Source organism: Mus musculus, chromosome 1 (genome assembly GCF_000001635.26).
Source record: "Mus musculus strain C57BL/6J chromosome 1, GRCm38.p6 C57BL/6J".
Classification (NCBI taxonomy): Eukaryota; Metazoa; Chordata; class Mammalia; order Rodentia; family Muridae; genus Mus; species Mus musculus.
This window is the reverse complement of record NC_000067.6, coordinates 23,221,071-23,245,531: the sequence shown is the minus strand read 5'-3', so window position 1 is coordinate 23,245,531 and position 24,461 is coordinate 23,221,071. Positions and strand designations below refer to the sequence as shown.

The 24,461-nt window shown below is 38.2% G+C and overlaps 1 long non-coding RNA gene and 1 pseudogene across 2 annotated transcripts; one reads left to right on the top strand and one right to left on the bottom strand.

Annotated features, from left to right (window-relative positions):
• Positions 1–200: 200 nt before the first annotated feature.
• Gm24176 lies at positions 201–321 on the bottom strand (annotated as a pseudogene).
• A 9,552-nt stretch (positions 322–9,873) lies between these two features.
• Positions 9,874–17,039, top strand: Gm29506. Of its 2 annotated transcripts, XR_865292.1 has the most exons (4): positions 9,874–9,921; positions 10,089–10,150; positions 14,527–14,667; positions 16,662–17,039. It is a non-coding gene; the product is annotated as a predicted gene 29506 (long non-coding RNA). The 2 variants fall into 2 exon arrangements; XR_373274.2 differs by lacking the exon at positions 14,527–14,667.
• The last annotated feature ends 7,422 nt before the right edge of the window (positions 17,040–24,461 follow it).

The window sequence follows — 24,461 nt, the reverse complement described above, 5'->3', positions numbered from 1 at the left end:
TTGGCACCAGTCTCCTCCAGCTTGGTCCTTGCCCAGCCCACCTGTGAGGGTTGTCTGTCTCAGGTTCACTTCCACCCGGGGTCTATGGTCCCAGGCAGGGTTCTTCTAGTCTCTGGCTTGCTACCATCCTGGGATCCCGTCTGGGCCTGCTTGGTGCTAACTGGTACTCATCTTGGGCTCATTTTTTTTTTTTTTCAGCAAAAGTTAGGGTACTAATCATTTAGATGCTCGTTAGGCCAGAACACTGAGTATAGACATAGTCTCTCTTCTCTCAGCCACATATGGCACAGCAGCCACATCTGCAATGCCTCTAGGGGCAGGTGTAATTTTGCTTTTTAATCTAGTAGAATTGGCTTGTCTACTCTTAATCACTGTTAAATATTTCTTCTACTCTTAATCACTGTTAAATATGTCTTCATATCCCACTAATAAGGATCCCTTTATTAAGTTCTCTCCTTTTATCCTGACTTATTCCTCTGATAAACTTTTGGATTGTTTAAAAAAAAAACTCTTATTATACTCACTGTCCTGAGGATTTATCTGGAGGCTTTGACAGATTATATTAACTTTATTTCCTTCTCATACAGCAGTAGATATGTTCTTTACATGAAAGCCTTTTAACTTTCCTCATACTGTTTTATATTTTTCACTGTTAGGAACACACAATTATTTTAAAGATTAATATTTTAATTGTGCATCATGAATATATTTCACTACATTTTGGATGAATGCTATTTTAGCAATATTATTGATTTTTGTGTATTTATTTTGGATTTGATCACTTAACAGTATACTTAGATTGCTAAAGTCACTTTAATTCCTTTAGATTACTTAGACAAATGAATACATTATTTTGAAAATTATGAACCTACTTTCCTGTTTTCTTTTTCATTTATTTATTTATTTTTAAGATTTATTTATTTATTTTCCATTTTTTATTAGGTATTTAGCTCATTTACATTTCCAATGCTATACCAAAAGTCCCCCATACCTCCCCCAACTCCCCTACCCACCCACTCCCTCTTTTTGGCCCTGGTGTTCCCCTGTACTGGGACATATAAAGTTTGCAAGTCCAATGGGCCTCTCTTTGCAGTGATGGCCGAGTAGGCCATCTTTTGGTACATATGCAGCTAGAGACAAGAGCTCAGGGGTACTGCTTAGTTCATATTGTTGTTCCACCTATAGGGTTGCAAGTACACTATACTTGTCTTCAGATGCAGCAGAAGAGGGCATCAGATCTCATTACAGGTGGTTGTGAGCCACCATGTGGTTGCTAGAATTTGAACTTAGGACTTTCGGAAGAGTAGTCAGTGCTGTTACCCACTGAGCCATCTCGCCAGCCCTACTTTCCTGTTTTCTTAAAATAATGAATATAATAACTTATGTTTATGGTTATATTTGTATGTAAATATGTTTAATATGTTTTGCTTGACATGTCTAGAATATTTTTGAAATGGTGGTAATCAGTAATGGTAAAGACTGATTTCTTTTTAAAGTCTTTAAATTCTTTTGAGAATTTCACTCAGGGCCTCTTTTTTGTAAAACTGTTATTGTTTTACACACACACACACACACAGAGAGAGAGAGAGAGAGAGAGAGAGAGAGAGAGAGAGAGAGAGATACAACCCTGCAGAGTTCATTCAGTGTTGTCTTGTGTACATGTGTCTTGGGATTGGATAATTTATCAGGAGTTTATTCCTGGAGAAGACTGACTCTTCCTGTCTTCACAGTATTAACTACTTGTAGCTCTTCATCAAGAGATGAAGCCTTGTGAAGCTTTCCCCATGGCATGGTAATTGGGGCTGTCATGTCTCAGGACTTGTTTAGACCACCATATCTAAGTTGAAATGTCATGGATACAGCTTTCCTGGTATATATAGAAGACACTATCTTGCATCAGACATCCTGGTCCTCTGGTACTTACCATCTTTCCGCCATTGTTCCCTTCCCTTGAGCCTTATGTTTAGCGGATGGGGATGGGGCTGAGCATGCACTATCAACATAGGGACTTCTTTGTATTGAATCTAGCACATTATAAAATAAGATTTTGGCTATAAGCCAACAATAAATTCATTCTCTCTCTCTCTCTCTCTCTCTCTCTCTCTCTCTCTCTCTCTCTCTCACACACACACACACACACACACACACACACACACACACACACAAAAGCTTACTATGTAGCCCATGTTGGCTTCAAACCCAAAGTCTTCTTACTCTACCTCTCTACTTCTCTGATTTTCGGATTTTAACTACCATGCCTGACTAAATGCTCTTTATTATGTCAAGGAAGTATCATTTTATTCTGAGACTTGTATGTACATGTTAATTTCAAAGAATATTTGCTAACAGTTATCAAATTATTTTCCAGATAGAAATACCCTAACATTTACTTTGCAACCTGTTGGTATGATCTTTAGAATGTGCATAAGTAAATTCTTAGGATAATCTTTAAATATTCATAGTAAATTATTATTTAAATGATTGAATTACTTATCCTAAAATGATTGAATTACCCCTGCTAATCTTTTATTTAAGCTTTGAATTTTCACGAGTCATATTTAGGTCTTGCTTTTTCCATTTGACCAACAACTCTTCATTCATTGTCTTTGACTCTCATTATGAAGAATTTGAAACATATTCAGGTAATTATATTTATATTAATACCCTAAAATCATATCATAGAATCAATAAAAATCTATTATTAAGTCCTTTAAAAATGATACGTTACTTCTTTGTTCTAATTTTACTGTTTTTTTTTTACTCTTTTCATGATTGTATCTGCTAACATTTTTTAGTATTTATTCTTGCTTTTAGAAATTCCATACTATAGTTTATTTGCCTGTGTGTGTGTGTGTGTGTGTTTATGTGTGCACTCACAAGCTTGTATGCACATATATAGAGAGGTCAAAGGACAATCTTGGGAACATGAAGTTTGTGTTGTGGTACAGTTTCTTTTTGGTTGATCCTCACAAAGAAGGGCAGCTGGCTTGTAGGGAACCCTACGGGTCATTTTGTCTCTATCTCCTCAGTGCTAGGATCTTATATTGCACCACCACACCCAGTTATTTTACTAGAGTTCTGGGAATGGTTGTTCTGTTAATGGGACAACACTTTACCAATTGGGTTATTATTACCCTATTTGCCCACTTTTACTGTTTACTGCTTTCTTTAGCATTCATTTTTGTATTTATATTTTATGTGCTCTATTTATGATCCTTAAGTTTGCATTCTTAAGTGATTTTTCATTAAAGTCAAATTCAATTAACTTTTTAAAATTTGAACAATAATATTTCAGGCTAGGTCTTTTTCTCTTGATATATTCTTTAAGAAATTGATAACACGGGTCTGATTTCATTACTTTAACACAAGTTTTTATTTCTATTTTTAAGCAGTTATTTCAGAAAGCATCCATAATTGGCAACGTGTCTATGTCTTTAATTGTTCTTATTTGAGAAGTCAGAGTTTAGACTCTACTGCGGTTGGAGGACAGCCTCTGTGAGTTCTAGCTTAGGAACCTGAGCGTTTGCTTTGCAGCAGTGATGGGTAAACATTTAGAAAATGTTATGGCATACTTCTGAAAAATCATGCACCTTTCTTTTCTGTTGTTAGAATAGTTAAATTAGTATATCTGTAGGCTTTAATATTGATTTTTCTTTAGCAGGGGCTAATACAGCATATTGATGGCTTCCATTACAGTTTAGGATTCTGATCACATCTCTGATGTTTTAACATCTTTGTTTTATGGTTACTGAGACAATCCTATTCTACTGACAAAGGCAAAAGCCATTATGCTTCCCTTTTAATGTTTACCCATTCCATGTACCGAGTCTCTGGGGTAGGATTACAGTCTTTATGCACCTTCTGAAGTTAGTGTCTTCTGTTTTGTTTTGTTTTTATTATTATTTTATTTTTCAAGACAGGGTTTCTCTGTGTATCCCTGGCTGTCCTGGAACTCATTCTGTAGCCCAGGCTGGCCTCGAACTTAGAAATCTGCCTGCCTCTGCCTCCCAAGTGCTGGGATTAAAGGCATGTGCCAAAAGTGCCCAGCCAGTCTTCTGTTTTATTTTGTGAATGCCTGATAAATATTGCCCAGTCTGTTACTGTGTACTATATGTTTTATTTATTGTAAAGCCTCTCATATAAGCATCATGCATCTGAGGTTTGCTTGCCGTATAAACATAAGGACCTTGCCAAGTATTCCCATCCCCTTTGTAATTAACATATATCTGTTTGTTTCTTTTATATCAGATGATGATTTTTCTCATGTTTCTTAGTCCTGTGGGGTATGGCTTTTATGCTGTCTCATATATTAGAAGATAATTGTTTGGCTTTTTGTGTAGCAAAGATCAAAATTATGTTTTTGTTTGTGTTTCCTTATGGTTATAATTATAAAAGGAAAGATAAATTTGGTCTCTCTTTACACGAAATGAAAACGTTATCTTAGTTTCAAAGATCTGTGTCTTAATTTTTTCCACCTGTTTCCTTCAATATAATCTATACTTTTAGAGCCAGATAACTGTTGATAATGTTTTACTTCATTATAGTTGCTGTGGTGGTTTGAATCATAAATGTCCCCATAGACTCATGTATTTGGACACTTTGTCCCCAGTTTGTGGGACTATCTGGGGAGGCTATGAAACATTTAGAAGGTGGAGACTTACAGGAGGGAGTGGGTCACTGGTAGTGGGCCTGGGCATCACTCCATTTCCAGTTCACTTCCTCTGCTTTCTGTGTTTGTTTGAGATGTGATCTCATAGCTTCTTGCTCAGTCTTCTTGCTTCTATGTCTTCCCTGACATGAGATTCTTCCTCTGGGACCTCAAACCTAAGTAAACTCTTCCTTCCCTTAGTTGCTTTGGTCACAGAGTTTTATCACAGAAAAACAAAACAAAACAAAACAACAAAACAAAATAAAACAAAACAAAAGCAAAGGTAGTTGACGAGATATATACCTTTGTCCACCAGGTTCTGATGACTACTTCAATAGGACTCAATAGGACTCATCTTTTAGTCAATAAAGATTGACTCAGCCTTAACCTTTTCAAATACCACAAGTGGAAAGTTTATCTTCTGAGTCTTTGCAAACGTCAAGAACATCTCTTTAGTATCATTCATACCTGACAGGCATGTTATAGGGGATGACATTCTGGAACCCCTGACTCTGAATTTTCCCTTGAGGAGACATTATCATTATTATCTGCATTATTTTCTGTAATTTTGATCGTGGAGACAGCCAGTTCTTTGATTTTTATAGGAATCATTAACTCTTTCCTTTTCTAGATGTTTGATCTATCTTAATTATTGAATTATTTCCCCCCTATGACATAACTTGATGTGGTTTTATTCATATTTTTAAACTCACGGACTTTTGCCTTGAGAATGACAGGCATGTTTGATTTTTCAATCATGTGTATATTATACAAGGGAGCTGGTTTCACTGACATCCATGCATATGAGGAACTTCAATCACATTTAGTTGTCTATTGCCCCATTTGTGCTCTTTCCTTCCCCACACCTTCCTGCCATCCCCTTAATAGTCCCTTCCCTTTCATCTTTCTGAGAGCTTTGGATTCCACATATCTACATATCAAAAAAAATAAATGATACTTGAGACAGATTTATTTCAGAGTATTAGTCTTAACTAATTAATTAGTTAATCAGTTGGTTAACTAACTAGTATTAATTAGCTAGTATTCAATTAACTAGTTAATTGGTTGGTTCATGTTTCATTAATTAAAGTAATTAGTATTAACTAATGAATTAGTATTCCCATAGTATTTCCAGTTCTGCCCATTTTCTGAAGCCATCATGCCTTTGTTCTTTTTTTATGGCTGAACAGTACTCCATTGCAAGCATTTTGTTCTTAGAGTACAACGTCTTTTTTTTTCCCCCTTTGGAACAGTTCACATACAGTTTTGCACCTTTCTCCTGATCCGAGACACCGTCATAGTCATAGCTGGTCAGAATGTGTTTCTTCTTCCTGACATTAACCTGTCTGGAGTTCTGACTCTCACTTCTCATTACTACTCTTCCCATGGAGTTTTCACGGGTTTGCCATTTTACTTTGCTCACTAGGAACCATCAGGTGCACCCCTCAAATTCAAATTATTTCTTAATGGCTTTTCACAGTGCAGCTGCGGGGGCTTATTGTTTTATGGGGCATTTCATCCACACAATATGTGTTTATGTATGAAAAACTCTGTTTATTTTGTGGTGTAAGTTACTGTTAGACTTTTGCCAGCACAAATTTCTCTACTGTAAGTGTTCAAGCACATAACTCCTGGTGCATCTAGATAGAAACATAGCAAGACTTTCTCTAAGAGTCTTGGACATGTGTAGGCTTTCTGACAGTCATTTCCATTTTTACATTCTCCTGTGCCCCTTTATCATGTTTCGTTTAATCTTGTCTGATTTTTGTTTCCTTTGTCTTTATAAATTTCTGCTCTGATTAAGTAGAGAAATACTCTTTTCCATCATCACAATGATGATAGATATCATTGTAAGGTAGGAAAGGCAACTTTAAAAGGTATTTCTATCTAGGAGTTTCCACATTTTTCTTCAGTAGTAACACTTTCTCCTTACTATAGGTTTTCATGTTTTTCCATCTATTCATAAATATCTATATTTCCCACGTATAGCAGTAGATTTTAGCCGCATGGCTCTCTAAGTGAGATTAATCAGTACCAAATGGGCTAATATATAAGCAAATATATATTAGCCCAGCCAATATCATTTCTAATTGTTATTTTTATTGCTTGTGATGCAATCTTATTCCTACACTTGAATTTCTGTCCCTTTGTTCACGTAGTAAAGTGTTGTCCTTGTAACTTGAATTCTTAGCACTGCTTTCTGCTCCTTAGCTAATGTCCTTAGAGCTGCCTGCCAGAGAATCATAGTATATTCTTTTATTGTGTTTCATCTTTTAGAGGTTAAAGCACTGACTCAGGGTCTCAACACATAACCCAGCCTGTCCTGGAACTCACAAAGGTCCTGTGTCAGCAGCAGCGACAGAGTGGGATTACAGGTGGAAGCAAATGTGCCTGGCTTTGTGATTTCAGCATTTTGCTTAGCTTTAAGGAAATTTGGATGAGAAGTTGGGGAAACCTTTCCAATGGCTACACACCTGGTTCCCTGAAATCCTAATACCTCTATTCTAGAGGACACTTTGGAATTTTATCTCCACATTACTCAATTAGGCAATCAATGTTGGCAATGAATAATTCAAACAATTGATCACACACATGTTAGTGGTTTATGTTTTTCTGCAGCTTGGTGATTCCTGCTGACCCACTTCCTTATAAAATAACACACTTTCTTGCTCATGCAGATGTTCTTGAAGCTAACAAAGTGTGCCAACTGCCTCTGTGTAGGGTGTGTTCTCCAGGCTCAACTCCCCTTGTTCTGTAGAACACAAAGCACTTCACAATTTTCTTTCATTAAATTTCCCCTAAGTGTCTTAGACACAATTTACGAATATCTAAGACTATCCTTATTTTATGGAAAACCAGAATGACCAAAAAGCACTAACAGTGATCAGACAGGAAGTCACCCAGAAAATGAACATGTAATACCGGTGATTTCTGTGTAGAGCATTTCCCCTTTCTTAGCCCCTGAGTATACTGTATCTGTGAGAAGGCACTTGTAGCTCTCTGTGGAGTTCCTTCCATATCAGCTGCTTGCTCTGAGATGAGTCTCTGCAGGCATATCCCTATAGGTCCATCCAGAGGAATAGGCAAAGCAAGAGCTACCACTCCACTAATTAGAACACCCTGAAATTCAGTGTTGCACAATTAGAATTATTGATTAAATATTTCCATTTAGGAAGCTGGTAATCATTTTCATGAACTTTGAACATTTTTAAATAATTGCATTAAGTATTATCTGTTTTCAATTAGAGCAGCTTGCTTATTGAGAAAATTATAAAATGGATTTAATGAAGATCTGTTATCTTAGAGGAAAAATGCACAGGGATATCTTCCTTTTATTAATGTCTTAATGTTTTTAGTGACAAGTTGAGAAGAGATACACATAACTGCAGTGTCTTGTGACTCATTGTTGGTCTACATTACCAAAGGGGAATCTGCCCTTCCTAGAAAGAAAGGTAGAAACAAACAAAAGAAGACTGCTACAAATAGTAATAAAAACACTTTTGTATGCTTACTATATCTCAGATTCTTCTCCACAAATAGTTCATTGAATTTTCAGTATAATTAATTGACATTATTATTATTTACCTTGGCTTGGTCAGGGGTCCTGAGGAAAGGGTATTTGGGAGCATGAAAAGAACAACGCTAGGTCAATCATGTGGTACAAGCTGATAGCCTTGTGTTTTGCTTGAGATAGCTCTCTCTCAGGAGTTTTCCAGACAACTCATCCAGATAGCTCAACTCTCACAGACCAAAGCATCTTTTATTTATATTTGAATTCAATCATCCACCCCAGGTTCCCTTTCTCACAAATCAGCATTTTTTTTTTAACTTAGCCCCTTGACTTCTAGGAAAAGACAACAAACACCTTTTCCCCTAACATTACAAATGAATTCAGAGATCTACCTGCCTCTGTAAGCACAGATAATAAGCTAGCTAGGTGGGATCCAGCTCTGAGATCACCACACCCACCATGTTTGGGCCAAAAGTCTCTTTGTCCCAGGCTGACCTTGAGCTCAGAATCTGCCTGCATTTGTATCTGCCTGCCTTTTTATGAAACTGACAAGTTTCTGACCAGTAGAACAGCTGTCTCTGTTCTTTTAGGTCTGTGAAATCCCTTGTATAGTTGTACTGGCTAGTTTTGTGTCAACTTGACACAGCTGGAGTTATCACAGAGAAAGGAGCTTCAGTTGAGGAAATGCCTCCATGAGATCCAACTGTAAGGCATTTTCTCAATTAGTGATCAAGGGGGAAAGGTCCCTTGTGGGTGGGACCATCTCTGAGCTGGTAGTCTTGGTTCTATAAGAGAGCAGGCTGAGCAAGCCAGGGGAAACAAGCCAGTAAAGAACATCCCTCCGTGGCTTCTGCATCAGCTCCTGCTTCCTGACCTGCTTGAGTTCCAGTCCTGACTTCCTTGGTGATGAACAGCAGTATGGAAATGTAAGCCCAATAAACCCTTTCCTTCCCAACTTGCTTCTTGGTCATGATGTTTGTGCAGGAATAGAAACCCTGACTAAGACAATAGTCCATACTGCATTCTTATATTTTACATAGTTAAGAACTTTTCTATTTTTGAGCTTATGTTTTCAGAGTTCTTTCCTACAGCCTGAAGGCCACAGCGCTTTACCATTTTGCTGAGGAACATAGACAAACCTTTGCTCTCTGGATTTGTCTTTCTAATTGTGATGATGTCATTAATCTTATCATGGAGACCATTCCCCCAAAGGAGAAACATGAAAACATGTACATTATTATACAAACTAGCCTCATAGTCACAGCAACTGCCAACACTTGTGGAGATCCACACCCTGTTGGCCCTGCTACAAGGGTGAGAACCATGTCACACCATCCCTTTTTTGACAGCCATGCAGGATTTTGCAATTATTATTATTATTATTATTATTATTATTATTATTATTATTTTTTTATTATTGTGTGATGGGTCAATCTGGTCTAGAACTCATGATGTTGTGACCTCAACCTCAGCAGTACCTGGGATTACTACCTGCAGTTAACAGTATTGGCTTACAAATGAAAACGTTTATGATAGGAAACTGTCTTAGGACCTCACAACAGTCTGTGGTAGAGCCAGAAGTCACAAGCAGTCTACTTAATGTTGGTGCCAATATACTTCAACCCAGCCAAACAGCTGGTCAAGAGATTTTTTTCAACCTTGTTTTGTAAGTCAAGCTCTTAAATTTAGATAGCTAATTCTTGCTGGGTGAAACATCCACTTGGATCATAAGGGACAAATTAAGAGACTCCTTCCCTAAAGGGTAAGTACAAGGGGAAATAAAGTAATAGTGTATAGGACATGCTTTGGGGAACTGAAGCAAAATATGTGTATCTCTGGGTCATCATTCCTTATTCTTCTGTTTGTTTCACTGCCCTGAGATCTTCCCAGACTCCAGCTAAACCTTTGCTTCTTTGGTCAACTTACCAGCTTCAGAAGTACTCAGTGGCCTGCTGGCAGAGGGACATGGCAGCCATATCATTCATCTTCTCGTGAGCTTTTTACCTTTTTATTTCAGTTGTTCTTTGGTATGCACAAGTTGAAAGCTCAGTTACTTATGTACATTGGGATGGGGGCCGGGGGTTGGGGGGGAGGCAGGATCTTAAAGACTGCAACAACCCAAATGCCCAAACATAGCTAACTAGATCTGATGCCTGTGGATTTTGAAGAAGCAATAGCAAATGAGAAGAAATTCTGACAGTGCCTGGGTCATAGGTTGTTGAGTAATAAAGTTACAAGGGTGATAAAGTATCCTCTCCTCTGTGGCTTCAGGGAGCCAGTGGGCTAAAGGCTGCAGAAACTGAAAAACAAACACAATTGCACTGTATCAAACAGAGCTAAGTTCAAAATTGTTTTATGACTCTGGAGGGTCTTGGGAATAAAGTCAAAGCATGTTACATGTCATTTGAAGCTTTCCATGGTCTGATCAATCCTGTCTGTCTAGTTTTGTCCCTCAGACACACTGAGCTGTCACTCAGAGCCCCGACACTTCCACTGCCCTGTCATTGGCCTCACAGAGTTAGAGCTTCTTAGTCTCGTCTGTGATGTGGGCTAAAGAATCATAAATGCTGGGAGAATATTCTTTTCTGCTTCTTATGCTTCCCTGAACAGGCAAACCAGGTATGGGCAAGCCTCAGGGGAGTGTAAGAGGGGAGACGATACACAGGAGCAAATGTGGGCGTGTCACCCAGTCCTTTACAAAGGATTTCTCAAGCCTGGTAAAACAGGGAGAAACTTCGAGATGATTCTGCACTTTAATGGCAAGGAGAAGAGAAAACCTTATTAGAATCTCAGATTTCTGTAGAAAATGGAAAAAGAAAGGACAATGATCTAAAGAAAGTCAGACACTGGGATTCAGGGACTAAGAGTGGACTTTTAGTTAGGGTTTTACTGCTGTGAACAGACACCATAACCGAGGCAACTCTTATAAGGACATTTAATTGAGGCTAGCTTACAGGTTAGAATTTCAGTCCATTATCATCCAGGCAGGAGCTTGGCAGTGTCCAGGCAGATGTGAGGCTGAAGGAGCTGAGAGTTCCACCTCTCATTCCAAAGGCAGCTGGCAGAAGGCTAACTTCCAGGCTGCTAGGATAACGGTATTGAAGTCCATACCTACACTGACACACCTACTCCAACAAGGCTACACCTCCTAATAGTGCTACTCCCTGAGCCAAGCTTATACAAACCATCACAAGTGGTCTAGAAGTTTCATATCTAAGATCATCATTGCTTTAGCCTCAGGAAAAGAAACACCCTTGCCTGTTGAAGAGTCAAGAAATGAAAGAAAAACAAGATGTGGGGCAAATACCTCTAATCATAACCCTTGGGATGAAATGGTAGGCCACTCACAGCTGTGTAGTAAGTTTGAAGCCACTCTGGGATACATGAAACCCTCTCTCAAACAAGGAACAAAATGAGAAATGAAGGGAAGTTACATTTATTAAATATTTATTGGCATCTTCTAAAAGTGTTATAAACACCAACCTTATATTTTTGTGCCTGACTTCTGGAATTCAAAATCTGATATGTATACTATCTGCTTCCCAGAATGTTCCAAAGTATTGTAAAATCAAATAAAAAACAATTTATAAAGTGCTAAGAGTACAAGGTAAGGCATAGAAAACAGCATGTAGGCATGTATTAGAAACAAATGTGAACTTGCTGATTCCCTGATAATCTTAATTGTGTGTTAGTGTTATGTAATTCACTGTAATTCTCCTTTGTAGCAACCTCAGCAGTAATGGTAGCATGTGCATATTGTATAGCTGAACAGTTTCTCTTTTATGCATTTACTTAACAAAATTGTCAATGTGGTCACCACATGTGTACACTATAATGTTTGCTTCAGGACAATCATAGTAACCTCAAATTGGAAACTAGAGATGCCCCTAACTATAGAAGATTAAACCAATTACTGCCTACACAAATGCAAAGGCATGCCAAGTGACAATAGGAATACAATATTTTACTTGTAACACTGTGGGTGGATCTGAACATCGCAAGGAGTGACAAAAAGCTGGACAAGCAAAATAATATGCAGAATATGTTTCCATTCAAATAAAATGAGGCGATGGATCTGTGCTACTAGAGGTCAGTAGAGACAGATTCTGGGGGTACTGGTGTTATTCTAGCATTGGTTACAAGGGTTATTCAGGCAAAGAAAATTCATCAAATTAGTGTATATTTATAATATGTTTGTTTTTGTACAAAGGTTACATGTCAATAAAAGGTTTTAAGACATGGTGTGATAACAAAACAAGAACCTATTACAGCAGTAAGCTAGTAAGTAGCCATAAACCTGTGTGATAAAGATTTTGAAAGATCACACTTTCTGGAATGTGCAGATGAAGGTTGGTTGGTGCTTATAAACAACCAAAGAAGGAATGTACTGAAGAGCTTAGCAAAGAGCATCTTCCATAGCATGATCTTTATAGCTGCACAGTAGTAACTAGGCATTAGTCAAAAGGGGCTCCCCAGGAGCCACATGGTGTTCTCTGATAAACAGAGCATTCATTTGAGATCTTCAATTGCATCTTCAAAAAAATTAAACAAAACATTTTGCTTTGGCTTCCAAATTTAGGTGAAGAATATATACCATGTTCTTCAGACTAAGTATTTTAGTGAAGCGCAATTATATACTTTTGTTGATAAGTGTGGCTATACCTATATAAAAATTCAATTAAATCCATTCCATATGTGACTAAACTTTTGGCATTATGACATGGCATTGTCATCTACAAATATCATGCTGGAGAAGCATCCAGTCAAGTGACAAATAAGACAAAATAATCACAAAACACCCTGATAATGTTTTAAGAATGTTTTCAGTTTTGTATAGGGCTGCCTTCAGATGCATCCTTGGATATGCATGGTTCATCTGCCATGGGTTGGACATGACTGAACCAAGTTTATAGCTCTAATCAATTCATTATGATGAACATAAACCTCAAACATAACATGAACAAAATGGCTAATTATATTTTGAGGAATTTGCTTTCAAGTGATGAGATTTGTGGTTGTAGATACTATCTCAGTTCCTTTAGATAACTAGCATTTTGGAAAATATATAAAAGACCCATGTGACTCCTGAAAAGTTGACAGCCCTTCATTAGCATCTTGTAACCCATAGAGAGGACGATTATTCATTTCATGACACATATTTTACATATTTAATCAACCCCAAATTTCCCCTCTCTGTTAGATTTTACAATTTCCATTTTACTGATGAGACAATTGCAGATTCAGTATGTAACTTGCCCACCACATAATACATACATTCAAGAAGTAGGATTCAATGCCATGTCTTTATAGCTCAAAACCTGCTCAGTTTGTCCTATATAGCACTGACTCTGGGTACAGTCAGATGAAAAATTACACACAAATATCTGTATCCTAATAGAGAACCTAAATTAGCATCAAAAGCATACAGGTACTTTATTATGTAGAGAAGGAGAAAAAGAAAAAAGGGAAAAAAAAGGATGCTAGACAAAGCATATTCTGAACCAGGCTGAGTAATAGAACATGGTTTATTTTTATAATCCCTTAACTGCAGTCATTCCATTGTGATTCAGTTTGTAATTGAAGCACAGTGGGAGGTGAGAAATTTAGGGTGGTTAATTTCACTTAGCTCTTCCTTTGTAAATTCACTGGTTGCTAGGAACCACTGCACTCTGAAGGTCCCCATGTTTACACACCCTAGTTCCTTTGACACAGTATCATCCCTCTGATGACAGTGGGGGGCTCTTGATGAGATCTTCTTTGCACTTTTATTGTCAATGGAACTTAATAGAACAACTCTCTGGCTTCTTTGAACACAGTCGCTCCTCTTCAAACAACTTCCAAGTATGTCACTACTAAATGGAAGTTTCTAGGGAAAGAAATAAACCATATGCTGCTTTTCCCTTCAGCTTATTTTAACCATATGCTACTAGAAATGAGAATGCAACCAACGGTATTAATTTAAACTCCCTGTGATCCCAACGCCACCATTCCCCCAACTAATTTAAAGGAGTCCTTTCTATTGAGCTGGAAAAATATCGTCTTTGAGAAAAAACAAAAACGAAGAAGAGAATTAGAAAAGAGACCAGTGAGACTGTAGGTTGTTCTTCTGTGCATTGTCCTCCTGTGCAAGTGGCCCTGGGCCTAAGAATACCACACACAACTCTGAGTTCACAGAATGCTTATTACCACACTGTAGTGGTTGGAATGAAAACATTCCCCTCAGGCTTGGGGTTTGAACACTTGGTCCTCAGTCCCATTTGGTGGTGGTGTTTGAATAGGTTGAAGAATTAGAGACTTGCTATAGGGTGTGTGAGAGATTATAGCCTTGCTCAACTTGTAGTTCACTCTCTTTGCTTCCTGCTTCAAGGTATGAGCTGTCAGATTCTGGCTTCTGTTCCCATACCTGCTGATCAGAACTATGTCCCCCTACCACAATGGACTCATCCTTCTGGAGCCATAAGCCAAGCTACATTTTCTTTCATATGTGTTTTTGCACAGCAATAAAATGGTAACTAATATATGAATCCTGAAGCTTTATTTTGAGCTGTAGAACTCACGGGTTGGCATTGATAACACCACTCACTGGGAGCAAAGTCGCAAAGGCTTTAAGCCTAACCCTAAAAGTCTAGAGCATTATATTTCATATGATTGACACTGAATACTACAGACGTGAGGCAAGTTCTTCCTGGCATACTAGAAGAGCATTTTCAGTGCTAGAAAAGACACAATCTTTTAAGAGTTTTCAATAAGCATATGCAAAGAAAAGTTTTAGGGTTAGATGTTCACAAAAAATAGTAAATTCATCATGTTGAGAAGTAGTATATGTGACAGAATTTTCCCTGTCCAATTACATTAAAATATTAGGACATCAGGAGGCCTGTGATTGGACAGGGAAAAGGGAGGTAGAACTAAGCGTTGCAGAGACAGAGCACGAATCAGGAGTTTGAGGGAAGCCAAGATGGAGGAAGAGGGACAGGAAGATCTTGAACTAGCATGGCTTTAAATAGCCACAGATAGTTATGATATCATAAAGGATAGAATAATTGGGATAATTCGTCTAATCTAGGTGGGCAGCTTTTATCATTATCAATTGGTTCTGAAATTATTGTATTGGCATCTTGTGAATTGAGAATTTATTGATATATAAATCTGATTGGTTAATTATAAGCTTCAAGAGTTTTGTTTCTACCAGGTTGTTCTGTGTTGTGGCAGCTGACCATGGGGTGGATGGTTGTGTGGGGCTGGCATGACAGTGAAGGGAACTCGTGAGCTCTAGTCCCGCAGGAGAGTTGGTGGGCAGAGTGTAGCTGGATGGAGCACGGGAACATGGCAGTCTATTTTTAATATTTCTCACAACAAGTATACACATGTCACAAACAGGTTTCACCTAAATAAAAAAAAAAGCAAAGAGTACATGAAAGGACTTACTAAAAATTAAAAAGCATAACTCAGACTCCTCAAGATGGCGAGAAAAAATAATAGGAGAGAAGTATTCTGTAAAGTTGCCCAGTCAGCTCCCATGATTGTCAAGGCATGTGCCTATCTACCCTCCACATGACACACTAATAGTAATGAAAATAATATTTTGTAGGAGATACAACTCAGAGCTTTGTAAACTTCATATTTAGCTTCTACTTTGACCTTTGTTTTTCTCATGATGCCATTGGGTGTGACTAAAGGTTTTAGTTTTAATATTAAAGTAATCATGTTTATAAATCTTCTATAGGTCTTACTGTTTATTGAGTCTTGGGAAGATTTTCCACAATTTTAATTTATAAAAAATGTTTTCTTTTTTCATTGTTATTTATGTAGCAAACTTGAAATTCATTTTTGTGTATAACAGGTTTAGATACTTTCAACTTTTTTGACCTTTCGTGGTTCTCCATTAATCTTGAGTTTTCCAGAGTGACTTAAAGTTTTACAAATACCCATTCCATTGAAGTTGTAAGCCTAATTATCCTAATATTTTTAGGTGAGTGAGGAGTCAGCATTTTTACATACAGCTGAACAAGGAGGCAGGTTTAGTGAATCTCAGTAGGAGCCATCTCTGCAGGGCAATGGTTTTCAGGCCATAAATATATTGGAGAAGAAAGCTATGATAAATGTTTTCTACACAAACTATCAACATCTACACATGGGCCAGAGGAAGTTCTGGCCATTTTTGAGACTTACCCCCCTGAGGGGTGCTTTGACACTTTCCTGTGGATCTGAGACTAGAGTCCTTGACATGGCTGGCTCACATCAACAACATACATTCACTCAGGGCTTCCATGCATCCCACAGAGATGGATTTGGAGGTTTTCCAGCATAATTAGAAGAAGGTATTTTGCAGTGATGGATATGATCAAAATACACTGTACACGTTTATGAAGTTTTCAAAGAATAACAACAATTCTTCAAAAATTCCCTTTCCTTTCCTCCTTCCTTTAAATTTCTTTTGAACTTTGTTCTTGCATTAATGTCTGGGTTTATTTATTTATTTTTATTTTGCTTCCTTTTCAGATCTCCAGTTCCTATTACACTGTGTCGTATTTTGCTTCGTGGTGTCACCCGTCTTTACATCAGGAGTCTGCATACTATGGACAGTTGTCCATATCTGCCTCTCCTACACTTAGCTTCTGTAGAAAGGTCTCTTGGCACGCAGCCATGCCCATTCAGTGACATACAGCCACACCCACTCACTTGCACCAGCCATGCCTACTCGGTGACACGAAGACACACCCACTAAATGGCATGCAGCTACACTCATACAGCAGCACTCTGTCTATAGCTGTTTTCTTGCAACCACAGCTCAACTGAATAGTTTAACAAGAGACTATATAGCCAGGAAAGCTTACAAAGTAGTTACTACTTGGCACTTCACACACACACACACACACACACACACACACACACACACACACACACACACAAGTTTATGCTTGTTTTAGGCAAGTGTAGTCCTTCACTTTTGAGTTTTGATAATTTAAAATATACTTAAAAATCTTTATACAACATGATTTCTTCTGGAGGGCTGCACCTTCCTCCCTCCCTCTCTTTCTTTCTTTCTTTCTTTCTTTCTTTCTTTCTTTCTTTCTTTCTTTCTTTCTTTCTTTCTTTCTTTCCTTCCTTCCTTCCTTCCTTCCTTCCTTCTTTCTTTCTTTCTTTCTTTCTTTCTTTCTTTCTTTCTTCATATCTTTTTTACTCCTCCCCTCCCCCCTCCTCTTCTATTTATTTGAATTTCATTTTCTTGTGTGGCTTAGAACTCTGTGTTGCAGGCTCATGTCTCAGTCAAGAGAGCACTATGAGTTCATGTTTTGATGTGTTCCTCTGTTCTAAATGCAGTTGTTCAAGTTACTTTTCTATTATTGTGATAAAACACCATGACAAAGGCTCTTATAAATGAAAGAATTGGATTTGGCTTATGACTTCAGAGCAGTAGATCCCTGTTAAAGATATATGTTTTGGTTTTAAAAGTAAGTTCTTTTTCCTCTCTACCATGGTTTCTCCCTGCCAAACCATTTTGTATTTACCACCATCAAGTCCCAGTGCTGTGGTAATGAAGTTGATGTTACAGTAAATGACCTTTTATAGTTTTGGTCTCTGTGGCTTTCTTTCTTGGTAGTCAGACAGTTGTGGATCTCCTCATCAAACATGAGAATATTGTGCCCAGCTATAAGACTCCCCCTTTTTCCAACCTCCCCAGACACTTGGTTAGCTGTGGGTCTTAGCCACTGGTAACAGCCAACAATATGTTCAGAGTCTCTTTATTTGAGGAGGCAGATCCACTGTAGTGACCAACTTCAATTCATATTGGTTCAGATTCCAGATGCTATTAGGAAGTCTGTGCCTATCAGTGAAGCCTGCTTCTGAACTAAAATTTGGCATGTACTATGGTTTCTACCTGCTCATCCTTTTTCACCTTGGTTATTTCTGAGCCACAGAATTACTTATTGTGAGATAGAATCTGACTCTTATTTTTTAGCTTTCTTAAAAGTAATTTAAATATAATAGAGCTGTTGTGGTTTGAACGAGAATGGCCCTCATGGGCTTATGTATTTGACCTTATGTGTGGTCCCCAATCACTGGGTGTGGGCTTTGAGGTTTCAAAAGACTCATATATCCCCAGTGTTCTCTCTCTCTCTCTCTCTCTCTCTCTCTCTCTCTCCCTCTCCCTCTCCCTCTCCCTCTCCCTCTCCCTCTCCCTCTCCCTCTCCCTCTCCCTCTCCCTCTCCCTCTCCCTCTCCCTCTCCCTCTCCCTTTCTCTATTGCTTTACCCTCCCCCATACCTCCTGCCTGCCCCATCCATGGTTGTGGATCATGGTGCAAGGTTTCAGCTGTCCCTTCACTCTGCCATCATGGGCTCTACCACTCTGAAATCATAAGCCAAGTTCAATACTTTCATTTATAAGTGGCTTGGTCATGGTGTTTTATCACAGCAATAGAAAGTAGCATAAACAATTGCATTTGGAATAGAGGGACACATCAGAACATGAACTTACAGCTCACTCTTGACTGATCATTGCATCTCCCCTAAGCCCCATGTATGTGCTTATGCTGTGTTGTGTGAAAATATAATAGTATATGTTTATTTGTAATTAAAATTATGAGCTTGTGTCTACACACGCTTACTCAAGTGACTGACTGTTAAGGGGCCATTTTAATACCAACTTGAATTCAAAGTGACTTTCTCATAAATGCATCACATTTTGAAAATTATAGTATTTAAATAGAATTACTCTAGTAATCATAGGATTTAAATTGAATTATTCAAGTAAATCAAAATTTAAATTCAACATAAAGACATTTTCATTGTAAATTATAAAAAAAAAAACTGACTTCAGAAAAGAGTCTTGGTTCTACATTAAACATGACCAAAAAAAACCCCAATTTTGTCAAGTCAAAGAAGCAACAGGAATTATGTGAAGAATGTGTATGTTCATTTTGATTTACATAACTAACAATATTCATCAGTAGGTTTATATTGGGCCGGAGAGATTGCTCAGTGTTTAAGACCATGTAATGCTATCTAATTCATCTTTTCATCACATGATAATATACTAGCATTTAGATTTCAGGAATTTTTGCATCAATTATAGTACCTAGAACACAGTGGTTCATTTTTCTTCTTCTTTTTTTTTAAAGATTTATTTATTTATTATATGTAAGTACACTGTAGTTGTCTTTAGATACTCCAGAAGAGGGCATCAGATTTTGTTATGGATGGTTGTGAGCCACCATGTGGTTGCTGAGATTTGAACTCTGGACCTTCGGAAGAGCAGTCGGCGCTCTCAACCACTGAGCCATTGACCTCCAGTTAATCGAGGGTCTCGAGGGGACCTTCTCCTAAGAACCAAATGGGGGGGAGGGAGAGACAGACACCAAGTGCGAGGAACAAAGCAGAGACCAGTCTGATTATCATCAAGGTGTCACTGTATTAGCAAGGCTCAAGGCTTAAATGCACAAGCAAAGGAGGAAGTACTTCTCAGCAGGAGGGATGGGGCAACGGAATTTTTTCTTTTGGCAACTACATCGGAAAGCAGGAACTTGGTGGTATCAGGGTACATCTTGTGGTCAGGATATCCAGCGCTGACTTTGGGCTGGAACAATCTGAGGTTGTTCTCGGAGCGGTGTGTTGGTGGCCCACTTTTGACCCCCCTTTTCTTCTCGGGGGGAGAGGCCCAATTCAGAGATCAGGACACTTGTGTTGTCTTAATAGCTCCCAACAAGCCATCTCCTCAGCCCGAACACAGTGGTTCTTAATAAAGCCAATCTATTATTGTTAAAAAAAAAAAAAAGACCATGTAATGCTATTGTAGAGGACCCAAGTTCAGTTCCTAGTCCCCACAATGCACAGCTAACAATAACTGGTAACTCCAGTTCCAGGACATGTTACAATTTCTTATGCCTTCCTCATGCACAGGCACCTGCCCTCATAAGCATATACCAACACACAGATCTACATATATGCATAATTAAATATAAAATAAATATTTTACAAATATTTTGCACACATACGATCTAAAATGCTCAATTCATAACTTGCCTGCTTAATGTCTGGCTGTTGGGCTATTGTTTAATGTTTGAGGAAACATAATAAGGAATCATTCATTGTCTGTAAATTGGGTTTGATTCTCTTTTATACATCTTTGCTCTATTCTGGATTTCTGGATGAATTCTGGAAGTACATGTTGAAGATCCATAGAGGGAGTGAGTCAGAATCCTGAACCACTGCCTAGCTAGTCACACCCACCCTGGGCTGCTAAAGGAGTTGAGAGGCTACTAGTGTTGCCCCAGCAAGATCTGCTGTTTGTGCCACTGTTATTAATGTTAATGTGATGAATGCAAAGCTGTGTGCACACTGGCATATTACACTGAATCCCTAGAAAATAAAAAAAAGGGGGGGGGAGTAGTTTTTAATGATTTACTTATTTGTTTTATGTATGTGAGTACACTATTACTGTCTTCAGACATAGCAGAGGGGAGCATGGGAACACATTACAGATGGCTGTGAGCCACCATGTGGTTGCTAGGAACTGAACTCAGGACCCCTGGAAGAGCAGTTACTGCTCTTAACTGCTGAACCATCTCTCCAGCCCCAAAGTGTTTTTTTGTTGGTTTTGTTGTTGTTGTTGTTGTTTTGCAACTCTAATGTGTATATGTTAGGAGAAAGCAGAAATTTATGTCATATTCATGAAATGTATTTCCATGCGATCAACTCATGTGCTTTTTGAAACTGAGGACAAGCTGTATTTGGGTAATGGAATTCTAATTTTATTTTCCATTTAAGTAAAATAAAACATGCTTAAATGTTCTCTTAGTGATTTGTTTCTAGTCAATGGCTGCTCATTTAATTACTTAAACTTGGTCTCAAAAACTGAATGAGATTTGAATAAAATCTATGAGACTGAAAGTTTTCACTTAGATGAGCACACTGTATCGTTTACCAACTCTTAAGCAACCAAGATAGAGTTCTTGAGAAAAATTATTTTAGATGTTGTAAAAAAAAGTGTTTCAACATTTATGTAAACAATTTGCACTAGACTTTCTTGAAATTGCTTATCCCTTTCTTCTAACACATATTTATTGGGCAATTGACTTATACAAACTACCATGATGGTCCCTGTAGGCAAAGACAAAGAAATAGGAGTCACTCTCTCACAGCTTGTGTCCTCCAGAATCTTAAATTTTGGAGACAAGATGTACTAAAGTACATTATAAGAAACAGTGCGTGGTACTTGCCAAGAGCTGCAGAACAATAAACGAGGTTGGGAGTTGCTGCAACAGAGCAATGCAGAGGCTACTTCTAAGGCAATGAGAGGAAAGTTAACATTAGAGGGGGTGTCTTGGGTGCATCGCATGGAGAAAAAGGAAGAACATGTATACAGGTTGAGCAGCTAGACCCCAATGCTTCCAACAAAGCAAGATCATTTGCAGCAAGGGTTACCATATCCCCAGTACCAGAGGTGAAGACATCCTCCACAAGCTTTGGAGAAGCACAGCTCTGGGATTGGATGACTAATAAAAATAATGACTAGTGATTTGAGATTCCTCATTGAGCCAGAATAGAAATCTTCTGTGCAGTACAAAGAGGACAGTAGCTGTCTGTGTTTGGCATTGGAAAATTTACTGGTTAGATTATTCATGTCTTTGTGTGATAAGCTGGGTTAGAAAATGAATATCACAGAACCTTTGCTTTTTTTATGTTAACTGAGAATGAGCACTCCCCATTTTCCTATGTGACTAGCAGATGAAATAAGAACTATGTGATAAGGTGCTTGGGGAGCTACCAATGCCATCAAATTGTAAGAAGGTAAGCAATGCATGGTGGGGGAATGGAGAGATGGTTTAGTGGTTAAGAACCGTGGCTGCTCTGTCTGAGGTCCTAAGTTCAAGTCCCAGCAATGACACAGTATCTTACAACCGTCTGTAATAGAATCTGATGTCCTCTTCTGGTGTGTTTGAAGAAAACTACAATGAACTCACATACCTAAATTAAATAAACAAATCTTTTTAAAAAGATGCATGGTGAATAAAAGATGAATTGCCATTTCTATCAATTGTAGGAGTTCTTACACTGTTCCTTCAATTTGAAAGGCCATGCTATTCTGAGCAAGAGAGCACAGAAGTGGTGTTCAGTTTTCTGAACCAGAGTTTAAAAGATTAGTGGCTTCTGAATCTTACATAAGAATTTTGGTCTTAGATCTGAGCTGTCATTCTCTGAGGAGGAACAAGCAGACCCATGGAGAGATGTGCGTGAGAAACTCAGTACCGTAAACAACTACCTCTCATGAGGCCTCAGCCAACAACTATGACCAACTTGCCCATTATGAGAATGAACCATCTTAAACATGCACTGTTGCGCTCCTCCAGCTGACACTATGTGGCATACTTATGAACTGCCTCACGAGTTACAGGTTTGTGAGCCAAGTAAATGAATATCTATTCCTTAATCCACTATATTGAGGTTGTTGACATTCAACGATGAATTAGCACAAAGGACTGTAAACATCATCTCAGAATATACTACAGATCATCATACATTTTTTGCTTCAGCTATAATTTAATGCTATATTTAGAGTTGCCTTCACTAGATATATGTCCCAGGACAAGGAAAAAGTCCTTAGTCTAGGCTTCACACAAAGTAGCTCTACCATTGAACTGTAACAGCTGATCCAATGACCCTGAATTGTTTGTGGTATATTGGAATGAGATGGGGGGTGGGGGGGTGGGCTGTGGTTAGGTAAAACAGAAAAGCATCTTATTAGAGAACATACAGAAAATCTATTACATTTTCATTAAGAGATTATTTATTTGGAAAATAAAAGCTTACGGTTTGTTACGCACACTTCTGAAATTTACCATCTGAGCCCCAGAAGGGTTGATGCAGTCAGAAAATATTCTTCAATGTAGCTTAAATGATGTTTTGCTAGAGCCAAGCCCCCCCCCCCCGAGTTGTTATCTCTTTTAAAAACTATATTGATTTCACTTTGGTTTTGAAAGGGAATTTTCATGAGTGATAAAAGTCTAAGTTGATCATTTTCTTTTTCCTTTTGACACTTTAAAAGGGTTATATCATTGTGAGTCTATTCTCACTCTTTCCTCTGATAAGCCTTCATACATTTCTACTGCCCTCCCTCTCCATATCCTAACTGCTGTGTGTGTGTTCTGTGTATTATTATTCTGTATATTATTGCAGCATATTCACAGTAGCTAAGTTGTGGAATCAACTGAGGTGTCCAAGAACAGAGGTATGAATGAAGACATTGTGGCATATGTATGCAATGGGTTTTTTTCCCCACAAAGAATAATGAAATTTTATCATTTTGTGGAATATGGATGAAATTGGTGATAACCTTATTAAGCAAACCAAGCCAGTCTCAGAAAGACAACTATCACATTTTTCTTTCATTTGTGTTTCTTAGATTTTATATCAATACATTTAAAAAAAAAAGTATGGTACATGACATGAAAGTAAAAGTCAAACAGGTTAGTGGGACACTAATGGGGGGAGGGGAAAGCAAAAGAAGGACGGCACAGTGGGAGGGAATGTGTTAGGCAATGTGGGATGCTTCTTTCACAAAGGCCTCTTCAGATATTTCCTTGGCTTCTACTGCATGGCATCTCACAAGAGGAAATTTGATCATAATTCCAACGGGATTGGAATGTGAGGCTTCTGTTGGCTCTTTTCATTTCAATTCCTTGACAATGTGGACAGTTTCAACCACTTTATCTCTGAGTTCATTGAACTTTTTCTTTTTATGTGCTGCTATGAAACAATAGCAACTTACTGAGAACTTCTTACACTGTACTTTAATCAAATGCACCTGCTCTCTTACTCACCACAAGATCTACCCTTTCTACCCTCCCCTGTCTACCTACCCAAATTTGAATTTTTCTCTTCCTTCCTTCCTTCCTTCCTTCCTTCCTTCCTTCCTTCCTTCCTTCCTTCCTTCCTTCCTTCCTTCCTTCCTCCCTCTCTCCTGCCCTCCCTCTCATCCTTCCTTCCTTCTTCCCATTGAATCCAATGTGTATCACAACTATTTTTGGAAGTGGGGCCTTCCTTGGATTGCAGTCAACTTAACAGAGGTCACACTATTAAAGAAAACTGTTTTTCCCTCTCCTAGCCGTTGTCAAGTGCCAACAGCTAGTGACTGAATTTCTGTCTACCTCTCTGCTTCCACTCTCAAATTTTGTCTGGTTTGAACTTGTGTAGGTTTTTGTATATGCCATCAAACCCACCATAAGTTCATACGTGAATCCTGTTGTGTCTGTAAAACAGTTTCCTTTAGCTAATCTATCACCTCTGCATATAACAATATT